This window comes from Scyliorhinus torazame, chromosome 26, assembly GCF_047496885.1.
Source record: "Scyliorhinus torazame isolate Kashiwa2021f chromosome 26, sScyTor2.1, whole genome shotgun sequence".
NCBI lineage: Eukaryota > Metazoa > Chordata > Chondrichthyes > Carcharhiniformes > Scyliorhinidae > Scyliorhinus > Scyliorhinus torazame.
The window spans coordinates 10,583,130-10,600,648 of record NC_092732.1 but is presented as its reverse complement, the minus strand read 5'-3'; positions in this window follow the sequence as shown (position 1 = coordinate 10,600,648).

The following is a 17,519-nucleotide window of genomic DNA, read 5'->3' as shown; positions in this document are numbered from 1 at the left end:
AGAGCACCTTACCCATGCCTTCCGTACCACCGTAACCCCACCTAACCTAAGTTAAAAAAAGGTTTATGGAGCCCATCCGAGAGATCAGGGAACAGACAACTAAAAATCCAGTCACCAAACGCCCAGAGATTGGACTCCTGGGTGATAAAGGCGCCAGAACAGATGATTGAATCTACCTGAGGCATTTATAAGACTCGACAAGATGATAGAGATGGAATGGGATGAGGTCATTGGAGGGTGTCAAAACAGCTATCTATATTTTAAGACAAATGCGTAATTTAAAGGAAAAGTGTTATTTTTATGTGTGCTCAAGGTGCTTACGGTAAGTAGGACCCTGTGTAAAATAAAGCCGGGTCAGCAGGCTGGGACAAGGGTAGAGTGTGGGGCACGTAAGGGGTGAAATATCTGCAGTGTGTGCAGGAGAACGTTCTGGAACAGTACATTTCCAGTCCAACCAGGTAGGAAACTGTGCTAGATCTGGTCCAAGAAGATCAGTCAGGCAAGACAGAGAATGTCAAAGTTGGGGAGCAGTTGGTAAATAGCGATCCGAATATAATCAGAATCAATATGAAGTTGGAAAAGTGGACACATCAGTCACGGGATGGAAAAGGGAATATTGTAGAGATCTAAAAGCTGAATTGGAGAAGGTTGATTGGCAATGCATTTTGTTGAATGAAACAGTGGACGAAACATGGGAGACTTTCAAAGTAAAAACGAATAGGGTGCACGCTTGGTACATAACCATGAGAAATAAAGGCCATGAGAAATCCAAACCCAGAGAACCTTGGATGACTAAGTTTATTGAGTAGAAAATACGAAAGGAAAAAGAGGCATATGATGCATGTTGGAATAATAATAGCAATATAAATCATGAAGTGTATCTCGAATGCAGGGGAGAGGCTAAGACAGAGGTAAGGGAAGCAAAGACGATGAGGAAAGTTGCGCGACAACAAGTAATAAAATGTTCTTCAAACATATTAATAGTCAAAGATAGAGCGGGGGCTATATGAGACGAGCAGGCTAAGCTGCTCGTTGAAATTGACGGTATGGAAGAGGTATTGATTGAGTATCATCCTTCTGTCTTCACCAAAACAGAAGCTAGTGACAATGGCCCAATTGAAAATGTTGTGCAATGAGTAGAATGCTGATAGATAACGAAGAGGTGTTGAGAGGCTGGCAGTGCTCGAGGTAGAGACGTCGCCACGCCCGGATGGGATGCCTCAGAGAGGTGATGGATCAAATTGTGGAACCATGGACAGGCAATTTCTAGGCCTCTCTGAACACAGGATTAGTCCCAGGATTGCAAACGGGACACCTTTCTAACGAAAGCGTTAAAGGATAATGGAGAAAACTACTGACCTGTCAGCTTGACATTAAACTGGGATATGATGGAGGCCATAATATGGGATTAAATAAGTATAAACTGTGAGAAAAATAAGTGAATACTAGGCAGTCAACATGGTTTTATCAAAGGAAGGTCAAGTCTGACAAATGTAATTGAATTATTTGACAAGGTGGCACAGGCAGCAGATGAGAGTAGTATTGTGGATGTGTGTCTTTGGACTTCCAGAAAACATTTGACACAGTGCCACGTCACAGGCAAATTAGTAATGTTTGGGATTGAAATGGCCTTGGCAGCATGGATTAGAGGCTGACAATCGATAGGGTACAAATGGTGGGTAGAGGTGGGCATTTCTCAGACAGGGGACGAGCTGAAATTGGTGTTTCCCAGGGATCAGTAGTTGGGTCCCTCGCTTTTCTGATTTATATAAACGATTTAGACATGGAAAAATCTCGAAATTTCAGGCGATGGCTAAGATAGGGAGAATATTGATTTGTGAGAATGACGCTGTGTGACTTCAGAGGAACATTGATAGTTTGGCCCAATGGGCAGGCACCTGGCAGCTGAACTTTAATACAGAGATATGAGGTAATGCATTGTGCAATGGGAAACATCGGGAGACCATATGGGCGGTTCGATGGTACAGCTTTGAGGGCAGTATAGGAGCAAAGTGACCTCGGGAATCAAGTGAAAACTTCTTTGAAGGTTGCCAGTAAAGTTGAAACAGATGTAAAGATGGTTTACAGGATCCTCGGATTTATGAATAGAAGCAAGGAAGTGATGCTAACCTGGTCAGATCACGTTTGGAATATTGTGTTCAGTTCTGGACACCTTATATAAGGAAGGATGTTAAAACCCTGGAGGGAGTGCAGAAGAGATTTACTAGAATGATACCATGAATGAGGAATCTTGGGGACAAAGAAAGTTGAGAGACGTTGGACTTGTTCTTCTTAGAGCAGAGAATATTATTGACCTTATTGAGATGTATAAAATTATGAAAATGTTATCAGGGTAGATTTCCGGTGATATATTTATGGGGTAGAGCGCGTTTGGGGCTCTCCTTAATAACACTTTTTAAGAAGCCTAACGGACAATTGAAACAATTTCAAAACTCAACAGCTCTGCGTAGGAAGACATAGAACTTCTGAAGATGCCAAAAAGGAAGAAAAGTAAGAACAATTCAGGCCATAATCAGGGATCAGACTCTGAGGCTTTGAACATCAGAAGGCAGGCCTGGACTCCTCATCACCCCAACCGAGCTCGCCGCTGACCGCCGAGAATTCGGCCGCATGGTGGCGATGGAATTAGATAAACATCGCCAAAGTCTGGCAACAGAATAGGACATAGAACTGTACAGCACAGTACAGGCCCTTCGGCCCACAATGCTGAGCCGAATTAGTCTGAAACAAAGATCAAATCAACCTACTCCCAATCATTCTAGTGCACTCCATATGCCTATCCAATAACCGCATGAAAGTTCCGAAAGTGTCCGACTCCACTACCATAGCTGGGAATGCGTTCCACGCCCAAACCAATCTCTGAATAAAGAACCTATATCTGACATCCCTCCTATATCTTCCACCATGAACCTTATAGTTATTCCCCCTTGCAACAGCTACATCCAACCGAGGAAAAAGCCGCTGAACGTTCACTCTATCTATCCCTCTCATCATCTTATACACCTCAGTTGTGACCTCTCATCCTCCTTCGCTCCAATGAGAAAAACCCCAGCTCCCTCAAAATTTCCTCATAAGACCAACCCTCCAAACCAGGCAGCATACTGGTAAATCTCCTTTGCACCCTTTCCAATGCTTCCACATTCTTTCTATAATGAGGTGACCAGAACTGCACAAAATACTCCAAATGTGGTCGAACCAAGGTCTTGCCAGTTGCAGCATAACCTCACGGCTCTTAAACTCAATCCCCCTGCTAATAAATGCGAACACACTATAGGCTTTCTTCACGGCTCTATCCACTTGGGTGGCAACTTTCACACATCTATGGACATGAACTCCGAGATCGCTCTGCTGCTCCAAATTATTCAGACCCCTGACGTTAACCCTGTAACGGCATTCAAATTTGTCCTACCAAAATGAATCACGTCACACTTATCAGGGTAAACCTCCATCTGCCACTTTTGAGCCCAGCTCAGCATCCTATCAATGTCCCTTTGCAGCCTACAACAGCCCTCCACATTATCCACTGCTCCAGCAATCCTGGTGTCATCAGCAAATTTACTAACCCAACCTTCAACTCCATCATCCAAGTCATTGATAAAAATCACAAATAGCAGTGGACCCAGCACTGATCCCTGTGATGTACCGCTGGTGACTGGGCTCCAGGATGAAAATTTACCATCTACCACCACCCTCTGTCTTCTATGTGATAGCCAGTTACTGATGCAATTGGCCATATTTCCCTCTATGCCATAAGACCATAAGACCATAAGACATAGGAGTGGAAGTAAGGCCATTCGGCCCATCGAGACCACTCCACCATTCAATCATGGCTGATTTCAACTCCATTTATCCGCTCTGTCTCCATAGCCCTTAATTCCTCGAGAAATCAAGAATTTATCAACTTCTGTCTGAAAGACACTCAATGTCCCGGCCTCCACCGCCCTCTGTAGCAATAGAACATAGAACATAGAACATAGAAAATACAGCACAGAACAGGCCCTTCGGCCCACGATGTTGTGCCGAACCTTTGTCCTAGATTAATCATAGATTATCATTGAATCTACAGTGCAGAAGGAGGCCATTCGGCCCCCTGAGTCTGCACCAGCTCTTGGAAAGAGCACCCTACCCAAACTCAACACCTCCACCCAACACCAAGGGCAATTTGGACATTAAGGGCAATTTATCATTGGCCAATTCACTTAACCCGCACATCTTTGGACTGTGGGAGGAAACCGGAGCACCCGGAGGAAACCCACGCAGACACGGGGAGGACGTGCAGACTCCGCACAGACAATGACCCAAGCCGAAATCGAACCTGGGACCATGGATCTGTGAAGCAATTGTGCTATCCACAATGCTACCGTGCTGCCCTTAAGAACAAATAAATCTACACTATATAATTTTCCCGTAATCCATGTACCTATCCAACAGCTGCTTGAAGGTCACTAATGTTTCCGACTCAACTACTTCCACAGGCAGTGCATTCCATGCCCCCACTACTCTCTGGGTAAAGAACCTACCTCTGATATCCCTCCTATATCTTCCACCTTTCACCTTAAATTTATGTCCCCTTGTAATGGTGTGTTCCACCTGGGGAAAAAGTCTCTGACTGTCTACTCTATCTATTCCCCTGATCATCTTATAAACCTCTATCAAGTCGCCCCTCATCCTTCTCCGCTCTAATGAGAAAAGGCCTAGCACCCTCAACCTTTCCTCGTAAGACCTACTCTCCATTCCAGGCAACATCCTGGTAAATCTTCTTTGCACCTTTTCCAGAGCTTCCACATCCTTCCTAAAATGAGGCGACCAGAACTGTACACAGTACTCCAAATGTGGCCTTACCAAAGTTTTGTACAGCTGCATCATCACCTCACGGCTCTTAAATTCAATCCCTCTGTTAATGAACGCAATGAATTCCAAAGACCCACCACTCTCTGGCTGAAGAAATTTCTCCTCATCTCTGTTCTAAAGTGACTCCCTTTTATTCTAAGGCTGTGCCCCCGGGTCCTAGTCTCCCCTGTTAATGGAAACAACTTCCCTACATCCACCCTATCTAAGCCATTCATTATCTTGTAAGTTTCTATTAGATCTCCCCTCAACCTCCTAAACTCCAATGAATATAATGCCACGATCCTCAGACGTTCATCGTATGTTAGGTCTACCATTCCTGGGATCATCCGTGTGAATCTCCGCTGGACCCGCTCCAGAGCCAGTATGCCCTTCCTGAGGTGTGGGGCCCAAAATTGCTCACAGAATTCTAAATGGGGCCTAACTAATGCTTTATAAAGCTTCAGAAGTACATCCCTGCTTTTATATTCCAAGCCTCTTGAGATGAATGACAACATTGCATTTGCTTTCTTAATTACGGACTCAACCTGCAAGTTTACCTTTAGAGAATCCTGGACTAGGACTCCCAAGTCCCTTTGCACTTCAGCATTATGAATTTTGTCACCGTTTAGAAAATAGTCCACGCCTCTATTCGTTTTTCCAAAGTGCAAGACCTCGCACTTGCCCACGTTGAATTTCATCAGCCATTTCTTGGACCACTCTCCTAAACTATTTAAATCTTTCTGAAGCCTCCCCACCTCCTCCATACTACCTGCCCCTCCACCTATCTTTGTATCATCGGCAAACTTAGCCAGAATGCCCTCAGTCCCGTCATCTAGATCGTTAATATATAAAGAGAACAGCTGTGGCCCCAACACTGAACCCTGTGGGACACCACTCGTCACCGGTTGCCATTCCTAAAAAGAACCTTTGATCCCAACTCTCTGCCTTCTGCCTGACAGCCAATCGTCAATCCATGTTAGTAGCTTGCCTCGAATACCATGGGCCCTTATTTTACTCAGCAGTCTCCCGTGAGGCACCTTATTAAAGGCCTTTTGGAAGTCAAGATAGATAACATCCATTGGCTCTCCTTGGTCTAACCTATTTGTTATCTCTTCAAAGAACTCTAACAGGTTTGTCAGGCACGACCTCCCCTTACTAAATCCATGCTGACTTGTCCTAATCCGACCCTGCACTTCCAAGAATTTAGAAATCTCATCCTTAACAATGGATTCTAGAATCTTGCCAACAACCGAGGTTAGGCTAATTGGCCTATAATTTTCCATCTTTTTCCTTGTTCCCTTCTTGAACAGGGGGGTTACAACAGCGATTTTCCAATCCTCTGGGACTTTCCCTGACTCCAATGACTTTTGAAACATCATCACCAACGCCTCCACTTTTTCTTCAGCTATCTCCTTTAGAACTCTATGATGTAGCCCATCTGGGCCCGGAGATTTATCAATTTTTAGACCTCTTAGTTTCTCTAGCACTTTCTCCTTTGTGATGTCTACCATATTCAACTCTGTCCCCTGACTCTCCGGAGATGTTGGGATATTACTCATGTCTTCTACTGTGAAGACTGACGCAAAGTACTTATTCAGTTCCTCGGCTATTTCCTTGTCTCCCATCACAAAATTACTAGCATCATTTTGGAGCGGCCCAATGTGAACTTTTGCCTCCCGTTTGTTTTTAATGTATTTAAATAAACTTTTACTATCATTTCTAATGTTACTGGCTAGCCTACCTTCAAATTTGATCCTCTCTTTCCTTATCTCTCTCTTTGTTATCCTCTGTTTGTTTTTGTAGCCTTCCCAATCTTCTGACTTCCCACTACTCTTTGCCACATTATAGGCTTTCTCTTTTGCTTTGATGCATTCCCTAACTTCCTTTGTCAGCCATGGTTGCCCAATCCCCCCTCTGATAACCTTTCTTTTCTTTGGGATGAACCTCTGTACTGTGTCCTCAATTACTCCCAGAAACTCCTGCCATTGCTGTTCTACTGTCTTTCCCACTAGGCTCTGCTCCCAATCGATTTTCGTCAGTTCCTCTCTCATGCCCCTGTAGTTACCTTTATTTAACTGTAACACCTTTGCATCTGATTCTACCTTCTTTCTTTCAAATTGGAGATTGAATTCGACCATATTATGATCACTGCCTCCTAAGTGCTCCCTTACTTTAAGATCTTTAATCAAGTCTGGCTCATTACATAACACTAAGTCCAGAATGGCCTGTTATCTCGTGGGCTCCATCACGAGCTGTTCCAAAAAGCCCTCCTGTAAACATTCAATGAATTCCCTTTCCTTGGGTCCACTGGCAGCATTATTTCCCAGTCCACCTGCATATTGAAGTCCCCCATGATCACTGTGATCTTGCCTTTCTGACATGCACTTTCTATTTCGTGGTGCATCTTGTGCCCCTGGTCCTGACCACTGTTAGGAGGCCTGTACATAACTCCCATTATGGGTGTTTTGCCTTTGTGGTTCCTCAACTCTACCCACACAGACTCCACATCATCCGACCCCATGTCGTTTAGTGATTTAATTTCATTCCTAATTAACAAGTCAACCCCGCCCCCTCTGCCCACCTCTTTGTCTTTTCGATAGGTTGTGAATCGCTGGATGTTTAAATGCCAGTCCTGAATCCCCTGCAACCATGTCTCTGTGATGCCTGCCTCATCATACCTGCCAGTCACAATCTGGGCCACAAGCTCATCTACCTTGTTCCGTACACTGCGCGCATTTAAATATTGCAACTTTAATTCGCGATTGACCGTCCCTTTTTGTTTTCTTAGTGTGGTGGACCTTGGTTTACTGAGCCTTTCCATACACTGTGTCATATTTTGTGGGATGGCGACTATTGTAACCTCTCCTGAGTTCTGTCTTTTCGTGTTTTTTTGTATTCCTAAGCAGCTACGCTTCCCACTGATTACTTCACCGCTTGGTTCCCTGACTTTCCCTTCACCCCAATCTTTAGTTTAAAGTCCTATTGACCACCCTATTTACTCTTTTCGCCAGAACACTGGTCCCAGCTCGGTTCAGGTGGCGACCATCCCAATGGTATAGGACCCCCCTGTCCCAAAACTGATGCCAGTGTCCCATGAAAAGGAACCCCTCATTCCCACACCACTCTTTCAGCCACGTGTTAACTTCCCTTATTCTTGCCTACCTATGCCAGTTTGAACGTTGCTCGGGCAGTAATCCGGAGATTATGACCCTTGAGGACCTGTCTTTTAATTTGAATCCTAGCTCTTTATAATCTCTAAATAGGTCCTCTTTCCTAGACTTGCCTATGTTGTTGGTACCGACATGGACCACAACAGCTGGATCCTCACCCTCCCTCTCCAGTATCCTTTCAAGCCGGTCAGAGATGTCCCGCACCCTAGCACCGGGCAGGCAACATACCATGCGGGACTCTTCATCCTGCTCACAAAGGATACTATCTATCCCCCTGATAATAGAATCCCCTACAACTACAACTTGCCTATTTACTCCCTCCGCTTGAATGGCCTGCTGAACCATGGTGCCTTGGTCAGCTGACTCATCCTTCCTGCAACCCAATTCGCCATCCACACAGGGAGCAAGTGCCTCATACCTGTTGGACAGAGTCAAGGGCTGAGGCTCCTGAGTTCCTGACTGCTGGTTCCCTTTACCTGCCTGACTTGCAGTCACACCCTGCTGTCCCTGGCCACTAGCAGGATTTAAACTACTTACTCTGACAGGTGTGACTGCCTCCTGAAACACAGTGTCCAGGTAAGTCTCCCCCTCCCGGATGTGCCTCAGTGTATGAAGCTCAGACTCCAGCTCATCACCTCTGAGCCGGAGCTCTTCGAGCAGCCAACACTTACTGCAGATGTGGTCGCTGCAGTTCGCAATGGGATCTGCCAGCTCCCACATCAAGCAGCTCAAGCACATCACCTGACCAGCCATCACTAATTAATTATATTAGTTTAATTTAAGTTTATGGTGTTGGAAGCTTCAGCCAATCAGACACTACCCTGCACTTTTAACTGAAAAACAGCACAATTAGATTAACCACTTACCTTTCCTGGTTACCTTACTGCACCAAACTAGCAAATTCTCACTGTCTGTATCTCTCTCACTCCGGCTGTGTCTCCTTGACCTGTGCAATGCTAATGATATAATATAATAATGCTAATAATAATATAATATGGCACTTAACTCACACCAATGGATCTTATTATTAGGTTACAGGAGGAGGGCGGGTGGGAGACACTCACGTGTAGTGTCTCGGGTTTCCTCTCCACCAGAATTTATTGGTGGGGGGGGTCTTCCCAGAAGTCCGCGGGTCGAAAAAAATAAAACAGAAAAGAAGTGTTTTTTAAAAAAAGGAGAAACTTACCTCCCAGAAATCACTTGCGCACCGCTCCCGCTGAAATCGACTGGCCTGCTCCTGTGAAGGTAAGTGTTTTTAAAGGAGAAACTTACCTCCCAGAAATCACTTGCGCACCGCTCCCTCTGAAACACCGTCCCCATGCCTCCTTACTTTCTGCATGAGCCGACCATGGGGCACCTTATCAAACGCCTTACTAAAATCTATGTATACAACATCAACTGCTCTACCTTTAGCTATGTTCTTAGTTACCTCCTCAAAGAATACAATCAAATTCGTGAGGCAACACTTACCCCTCACAAATTCGTGCTGACTATCCTGGATTAAGCTGTATCTTTCTAAATGATCATAAACCTTATCCCTCAGGACCCTTTCCAAAAATGTACCTATACCGAAGTGAGACTAACCGGCCTATACTTCCCAGGGTTATACCTATTCCCTTTCTTGAATAAGGGGACAACATTCGCCTCTCTCCAGTCTTCTGGCACTATTCCTACAGACAGTGAGAACGTAAAGATCAAAGCCGAAGGCTCTGCAAACTCGTCCCTCGGCTCCCAAAGAATCCTAGGATATATCCCATCAGGCCCAGGGGACTTATCTGTCCACAGCCTCCTCAGCATTTCTAACACATCTTCCTTCCGAATATCTACCTCCTCCAGCCTACCAGCCTATATCGCACTATCCTCCTCAACAACATGACCCCTCTCCTTTGTGAACACTGAAGAAAAGTATTCATTTAGGGCCTCTCCTATATCTGCAGACACTGTGCACACATTCCCACTACTGTCCTTGACCGACCCTAACTTCACCTTGGTCATTCTTTTATTCCTCCCATAAGTGTAAAAAGCCTTGGGCTTTTCCTTGATCCTACCCACCAAGAACTTCTCATGCCCCCTCCTTGCTCTCCTAAGCCCTTTCTTGAGCTCCTTCCTAGCTATCTTGTATCCCTCAAGGGCCCTAACTGAACCTTGTTTTCACATCCTGACATAAGCCCCCTTCATCCTCTTGACAAGACATTCAACCTCTTTTGTAAACCATGGTTCCCTCACTCGACCATTTCCTCCCTGCCTGACAGGGACATACATATCAAGGTCACGGAGTATTTGCTCCTTGAACAAGCTCCACATCTCAATTGTGCCTTTCCCTGACAGTTCCTGTTTCCATCTTATGCTCCCCAATTCTTGCCTAATCGCATCGTAATTACCCTTCCCCCAGATATAAACCTTGCCCTGCCGTATGTTCCTATCCCTCTCCATTGCTCTAGTGAAAGTCATCGAATTGTGGTCTCTAACTCCAAAGTGCTCTCCCACAACCAAATATAACACTTGGCCCGGTTCATTACCCAGTACCAAATCCAATGTGGCAGCGCCTCTTGTCGGTCTATCCACATGTCGTGTGAGGAACCTCTCCTGCACACACTGGATTAAAACAGCCCCGTCCAAACTATTCGAATTGTAGTGGTTCCAATCAGTATTAGGAAAGTTAAAGTCATCCATGACAACTATCCTGTGACTACCACACTTATCCAAAATCTGCATTGCAATCTTTTCCTCCACACCTCTGTTACTGTTTGGGGTACTTTAAAAAACTCCTAAAAAAGTGACCGCTCCATTCCTATTTCCAACTTCAACCCACACTATCTCAGTGGACAGATCATCTTCAAACTGCCTTTCTGCAGCCATTATACTATCCATGATTAACAATTCTACTCCTGCAAATCTTTTACCACCTTCCCCATTCTTAAAGAAACATCTAAACCCCGGAACCTGCTGCAACCATTTCTGCCCCTGTTCTATCCACGTCTCCGCAATGGCCACAACATCGTAGTCCCAGTTACCAATCCATGCTTCAAGCTCACCAACGTTATTCCTGACGCTCCTCGCATTGAAGTAGACACACTTCAAACCACCTTCATGCCTGCAGGTCCACTCTTGTGACAAAAAACAAAGAACAAAGAAATGTACAGCACAGGAACAGGCCCTTCGGCCCTCCAAGGCCGTGCCGACCATGCTGCCCGACTAAACTACAAACTTCTACACTTCCTGGGTCCGTATTCCTCTATTCCCATCCTATTCAGGTATTTGTCAAGATGCCCCTTCAATGTCACTATCGTCCCTGCTTCCACCACCTCCTCCGGTAGCAAGTTCCAGGCACCCACTACCCTCTGTGTAAAAAAAACTTGCCTAGTACATCTACTCTAAACCTTGCCCATCTCACCTTAAACCTATGCCCCGTAGTAATTGACCCCTCTACCCTGGGGAAAAGCTTCTGACTATACACTCTGTCTATGCCCCTCATAATTTTGTAGACCTCTATCAGGTCGCCCCTCAACCTCCTTCGTTCCAGTGAGAAAAAAACGAGTTTATTCAACCGCTCTTCATAGCTAATGCCCTCCATACCAGGCAACATTATGGTAAATCTCTTCTGCACCCTCTCTAAAGCCTCCACATCCATCTGGTAGTGTGGCGACCAGAATTGAACACTATACTCCAAGTGTGGCCTAACTAAGGTTCTATACAGCTGCAACATGACTTGCCAATTCTTATACTCAATGCCCCGGCCAATGAAGGCAAGCATGCCGTATGCCTTCTTGACTACCTTCTCCACCTGTGTTGCCCCTTTCAGTGACCTGTGGACCTGTACTCCTAGATCTCTCTGACTTTCAATACTCTTGAGGGTTCTACCATTCACTGTATATTCCCTACCTGCATTACCTCACATTTGTCCGGATTAAACTCCATCTGCCATCTCTCCGCCCAAGTCTCCAAACAATTTAAATCCTGCTGTATCCTCTGACAGTCCTCATCGCTACCCGCAATTCCACCAACCTTTGTGTCGTCTGCAAACTTACTAATCAGACCAGTTACATTTTCCTCCAAATCATTTATATATACTACAAACAGCAAAGGTCCCAGCACTGATCCCTGTGGAACACCACTGCTCACAGCCCTCCAATTAGAAAAGCATCCTTCCATTGCTACTCTCTGCCTTCTATGACCGAGCCAGTGCTGTATCCACCTTGCCAGCTCACCCCTGATCCCGTGTGACTCCATCTTTTGCACTAGTGGACCTTGTCAAAGGCCTTACTGAAGTCCATAATGACAACATCCACTGCCCTACCTGCATCAATCATCTTTGTGACATCCTCGAAAAACTCTATCAAGTTAGTGAGTAACGACCTCCCCTTCACGAAACCATGCTGCCTCTCACTAATACGTCCATTTGCTTCCAAATAGGAGTAGACCATGTCTCGAAGAATTCTCTCCAGTAATTTCCCTACCACTGAAGTGAGGCTCACCGGCCAGTAGTTCCCTGGGTTATCCTTGCTACCCTTCTTAAACAGAGGAACAACATTGGCTATTCTCCAGTCCTCCGGGACATCACCTGAAGACAGTGAGGATCCAAAGATTTCTGTCAAGGCCTCAGCAGTTTTCTCTCCAGCCTCCTTCAGTATTCTGGGGTAGATCCCATCAGGCCCTGGGGACTTATCTACCTTAATATTTTTTAAGACACCCAACACCTCGTCTTTTTGGATCTCAATGTGACCCAGGCTATCTACATACCCTTCTCCAGACTCAACATCTACCAATTCATTCTTTTTGGTGAATACTGATGCAAAGTATTTATTTAGTACCTCACCCATTTCCTGTGGCTCCACACATAGATTCCCTTGCTTATTCTTCAGTGGGCCAACCCTCGTCTAACCCTTCACAAAACCATGCTGCCTCTCACTAATACGTCCATTTGCTTCCAAATAGGAGTAGACCATGTCTCGAAGAATTCTCTCCAGTAATTTCCCTACCACTGAAGTGAGGCTCACCGGCCAGTAGTTCCCTGGGTTATCCTTGCTACCCTTCTTAAACAGAGGAACAACATTGGCTATTCTCCAGTCCTCCGGGACATCACCTGAAGACAGTGAGGATCCAAAGATTTCTGTCAAGGCCTCAGCAGTTTTCTCTCCAGCCTCCTTCAGTATTCTGGGGTAGATCCCATCAGGCCCTGGGGACTTATCTACCTTAATATTTTTTAAGACACCCAACACCTCGTCTTTTTGGATCTCAATGTGACCCAGGCTATCTACATACCCTTCTCCAGACTCAACATCTACCAATTCATTCTTTTCGGCAAAGTATTTATTTAGTACCTCACCCATTTCCTGTGGCTCCACACATAGATTCCCTTGCTTATTCTTCAGTGGGCCAACCCTTTCCCTGGGACCCTCTTGCTTTTTGTGTACGTGTAAAAAGCCTTGGGATTTTCCTTAACCCTATTTGCCAATGACTTTTCGTGACCCCTTTCTAGCCCGCCTGACTCCTTGCTGAAATTCCTTCCTACTTTCCTTATATTCCACACAGGCTTCGTCTGTTCCCATCCTTTTACCCCTGCCAAATGCCTCCTTTTTCTTTTTGACGAGGCCTACAATATCTCTCGTTATCCAAGGTTCCCGAAAATTGCCGTATTTATCCTCTTCCTCACAGTAACATGCCGGCCCTGAATCCCTTTCAACGGACACTTGAAAGCCTCCCACATGTCAGATGTTGATTTGCCCTCAAACATCCGCCCCCAATCTATGTTCTTCAGTTGCTGACTAATATTGTTATAATTAGCCTTCCCCCAATTTAGCACATTCATCCTAGGATCACATTTATCCTTGTCCACCAGTACTTTAAAACTTACTGAATTGTGGTCATTGTTACCGAAATGCTCCCCTACTGAAACATCTACCACCTGGCCGGGCTCATTCCCCAATACCAGGTCCAGTGCCGCGCCTTCCCCCGTTGGACTGTCTACATATTGTTTTAAGAAGGCCTTCTGGATGCTCCTTACAAACTCTGCCCCGTCTAAGCCTCTGGCACTAAGTGAGTCCCAGTCAATATTGGGGAAGTTGAAGTCTCCCATCACCACAACCCTGTTGTTTTTACTCTTTTCCAAAATCTGTCTACCTATCTGCTCCTCTATCTCCCGCTGGCTGTTGGGAGGCCTGTAGGAAACCCCAACATTGTGACTGCCCCCTTCTTATTCCTGATCTCTACCCATGTAGCCTCACTGCCCTCTGAGGTGTCCTCCCGTAGTACATCTGCAATATTCTCCCTAACCAGTAGCGCAACTCCGCCACCCCTTTTACATCCCCCTCTATCCCTCCTGAAACATCTAAATCCTGGAACATTTAGCTGCCAATCCTGCCCTTCCCTCAACCAGGTCTCTGTAATGGCAACAACATCATAGTTCCAAGTACTAATCCAAGCTCTAAGTTCATCTGCCTTTCCCGTAATCGTAGCCATGATGTGGAGATGCCGGCGTTGGACTGGGGTGAGCACAGTACGAAGTCTTACAACACCAGGTTAAAGTCCAACAGGTTTGTTTCGATGTCACTAGCTTTGGGAGCGCTGCTCCTTCCTCAGGTTAATGAAGAGGTATGTTCCAGAAACAAATATATAGACAAATTCAAAGCTGCCAGACAATGCTTGGAATGCGAGCATTAGCAGGTGATTAAATCTTTACAGATCCAGAGATGGGTTACCTGAGGTTACATCGAAACAAACCTGTTGGACTTTAACCTGGTGTTGTAAGACTTCGTACTGGTCTTACCCGTGATACTTCTTGCTTTAAAACATATGCACTTCAGGCCACCAGACCCGCTGTGTTCAGCAACTTCTCCCTGTCTGCTCAGTCTCTGAGCCACACTGTCCCTATTCCCTAGTTCTCCCTCAATGCTCTCACCTTCAGACCTATTGCTCCCGTGCCCACCCCCCTGCCATACTAGTTTAAACCCTCCCATGTGACACGAGCAAACCTCGCGGCCAGGATATTTATGCCGCTCCGGTTTAAATGCTACCCGTCCTTCTTATATAGGTCACAACTGCCCCGGAAGAGCTCCCAGTGGTCCAGATAATGGAAACCCTCCCTCCTACACCAGCTGTTTAGCCACGTGTTTAGCTGCTCTATCTTCCTATTTCTAGCCTCACTGGCACGTGGCACAGGGAGTAATCCCGAGATTACAACCCTCGAGGTCCTGTCTTTTAACTTTCTGCCTAGCTCCCTGAACTCCTGCTGCAGGACCTCATGCCCCTTCCTGCCTATGTCGTTAGTACCAATATGTACAACGACCTCTGCCTGTTTGCCCTCCCCCTTCAGGATGCCCTCTACCCGTTCGGAGACATCCTGGACCCTGGCACCAGGAAGGCAACATACCATCCTGGAGTCTCTTTCACGTCCACAGAAGCGCCTATCTGTGCCCCTGACTATAGAGTCCCCTATTACTATTACTCTTCTGCGCTTTGACCCTCCCTTCTGAACATCAGAGCCAGCCGTGGTGCCACTGCTCTGGCTGCTGCTGTTTTCCCCTAATAGGTTATCCCCCCCGACAGTATCCAAAGGGGTATACCTGTTCGAGAGGGGGACAACCACAGGGGATTCCTGCACTGACTGCCTGCCCTTTCTGGTGGTCACCCATTTCTCTGCCTGCACCTTGGGTGTGACCACATTTATATAACTGCGATCTATGACGCTTTCCGCCACCTACATGCTCCTAAGTGCAGCCAATTGCTGCTCCAACCGAACCATGCAGTCTGTGAGGAGCTCCAGTTGGGTGCACTTTCTGCAGATAAAGATGACCTTGGTACCTTCCTCAGTACTGCACTACTCTCAACTTCCTGAACTCAAGCAACGCTATCTCCAGGACTACAAATCAGTTTCCCATCGCCCTGCCAAATTAGTTTAACCACCCCCCTCCCTCCCGCCCCCCGAAGTGCTATAGTAAATTTCCCTCCCAGGATATTGATGCCCCTCTGGTTCAAATGCAAACCTTCCTGTTTGTACAGGTCCCACCTTTCCCAGAATGTGCTCCATTTATCCAAGTAACTGAAACCGTCCCTCCTACACCATCCCTGTATCCACGTGTTTAATTGCACTCTCTCCCTGTTCCTCATCTCGCTAGCGCGTGACCCTGTCAGAAAACCAAGGATGACAACACGGTCTGCCCTGGCTCTCAGCTTCCACCCTAGCTCCCCGACTTCCTGTTTTACATCACCGTCCCTTTTCCTACCTATGTCGTTGGTACCGATGTGTACCACGACCTGTGGCTGCTCCCCCTCCCCCTTAAGGATCCTGAAAACACGATGAGAGACGTCACGGACCTTGGCACCCGGGAGGCAACACACCAACCGTGAGCCTCTATCGTTGCCACAGAACCGCCTATCTATACCACCAACGAGAGTCTCCAATAACGAATGCTCTCCTGCTCTCGCCCCTTCCCTTCTGAGCCATAGGGACATACTCAGTGGCAGAGACCTGTTCACCGTGGCTTACCTCTGGTAGGCCCCTCCCCCCCAACAGTATCCAAATCGGTATACCTGTTATTGAGGGGAACAGCCGCAGGGGATCACTGCACTGACTGCTTCTTCCCCCTCCTTTTAAACGTCACCCAGCTACGTTCATTCTTGGGAGTAACTACATCCCTGTAACTTCTATCTATAACCGACTCTGCCTCCTTAATGATCCTCAGTTTATCCAGTTCCAGCTTCACTCCCCGAACACAGTCTTTGAGGAGCTGGAGATGGGTGCACTTCCCGCAGGTGAACTCAGCAGGGCCACTGACGGTGTCCCTCACCTCGAACATCATGCGGAAGGAACATTGCACTGCCCTCTCTGCCACCCCTTCCATTTATCCACTTGACAGTTACAGAGAGAAGAAAAGCTTATCTGATTTTCACAGTCCCCGAAGGTTAGAGAATGTTAAAAAAGTCATTCAGCAAAGCTCTGGCCCGCATGAATTTAAAAGTAGAGGAATTGAATAAATACATTGAAGCAAGTAGTTCCACTCTGAGAGACATTGAAACACCCCTCTCGGACATAGCGACCGAATCAGGTCCTCAGAAGGCGGCCTCTCCTCAGTATTGGAGACCAATAAAAATGTAAACTTGTGACGGGGTGAAGAAGGATGTTCTGTTTCCACTAGATGGAATTTAATGGTTAGGGGTTACAATATGAAGACGGTCAGCAAGAGAGCTGGGAGTTAGATGAGGAGAAATTTATTTACGCAGAGAGTTGTTGGTGTTTGGAATGCGCTGCCTGGGAGAGTGGTGAAGGGGAATTCAAAAGAGAGCTGGCTATATATTTTAAAGTGATGAACATAGAGGGCTACAGAGATGGCGCTTAGGGAATGTGACTAGCTCGGCTGCTCTTTCGGGAGCCGCTGCAGACCCGATGGTCCGAATTGCCTCCTGCTGTGCTGTGAAACACTATAATTCAAATGAAAGAAAATCGCTTATTGTCACAAGTAGGCTTCAAATGAAGTTACTGTGACAAGCCCCTAGTCGCCA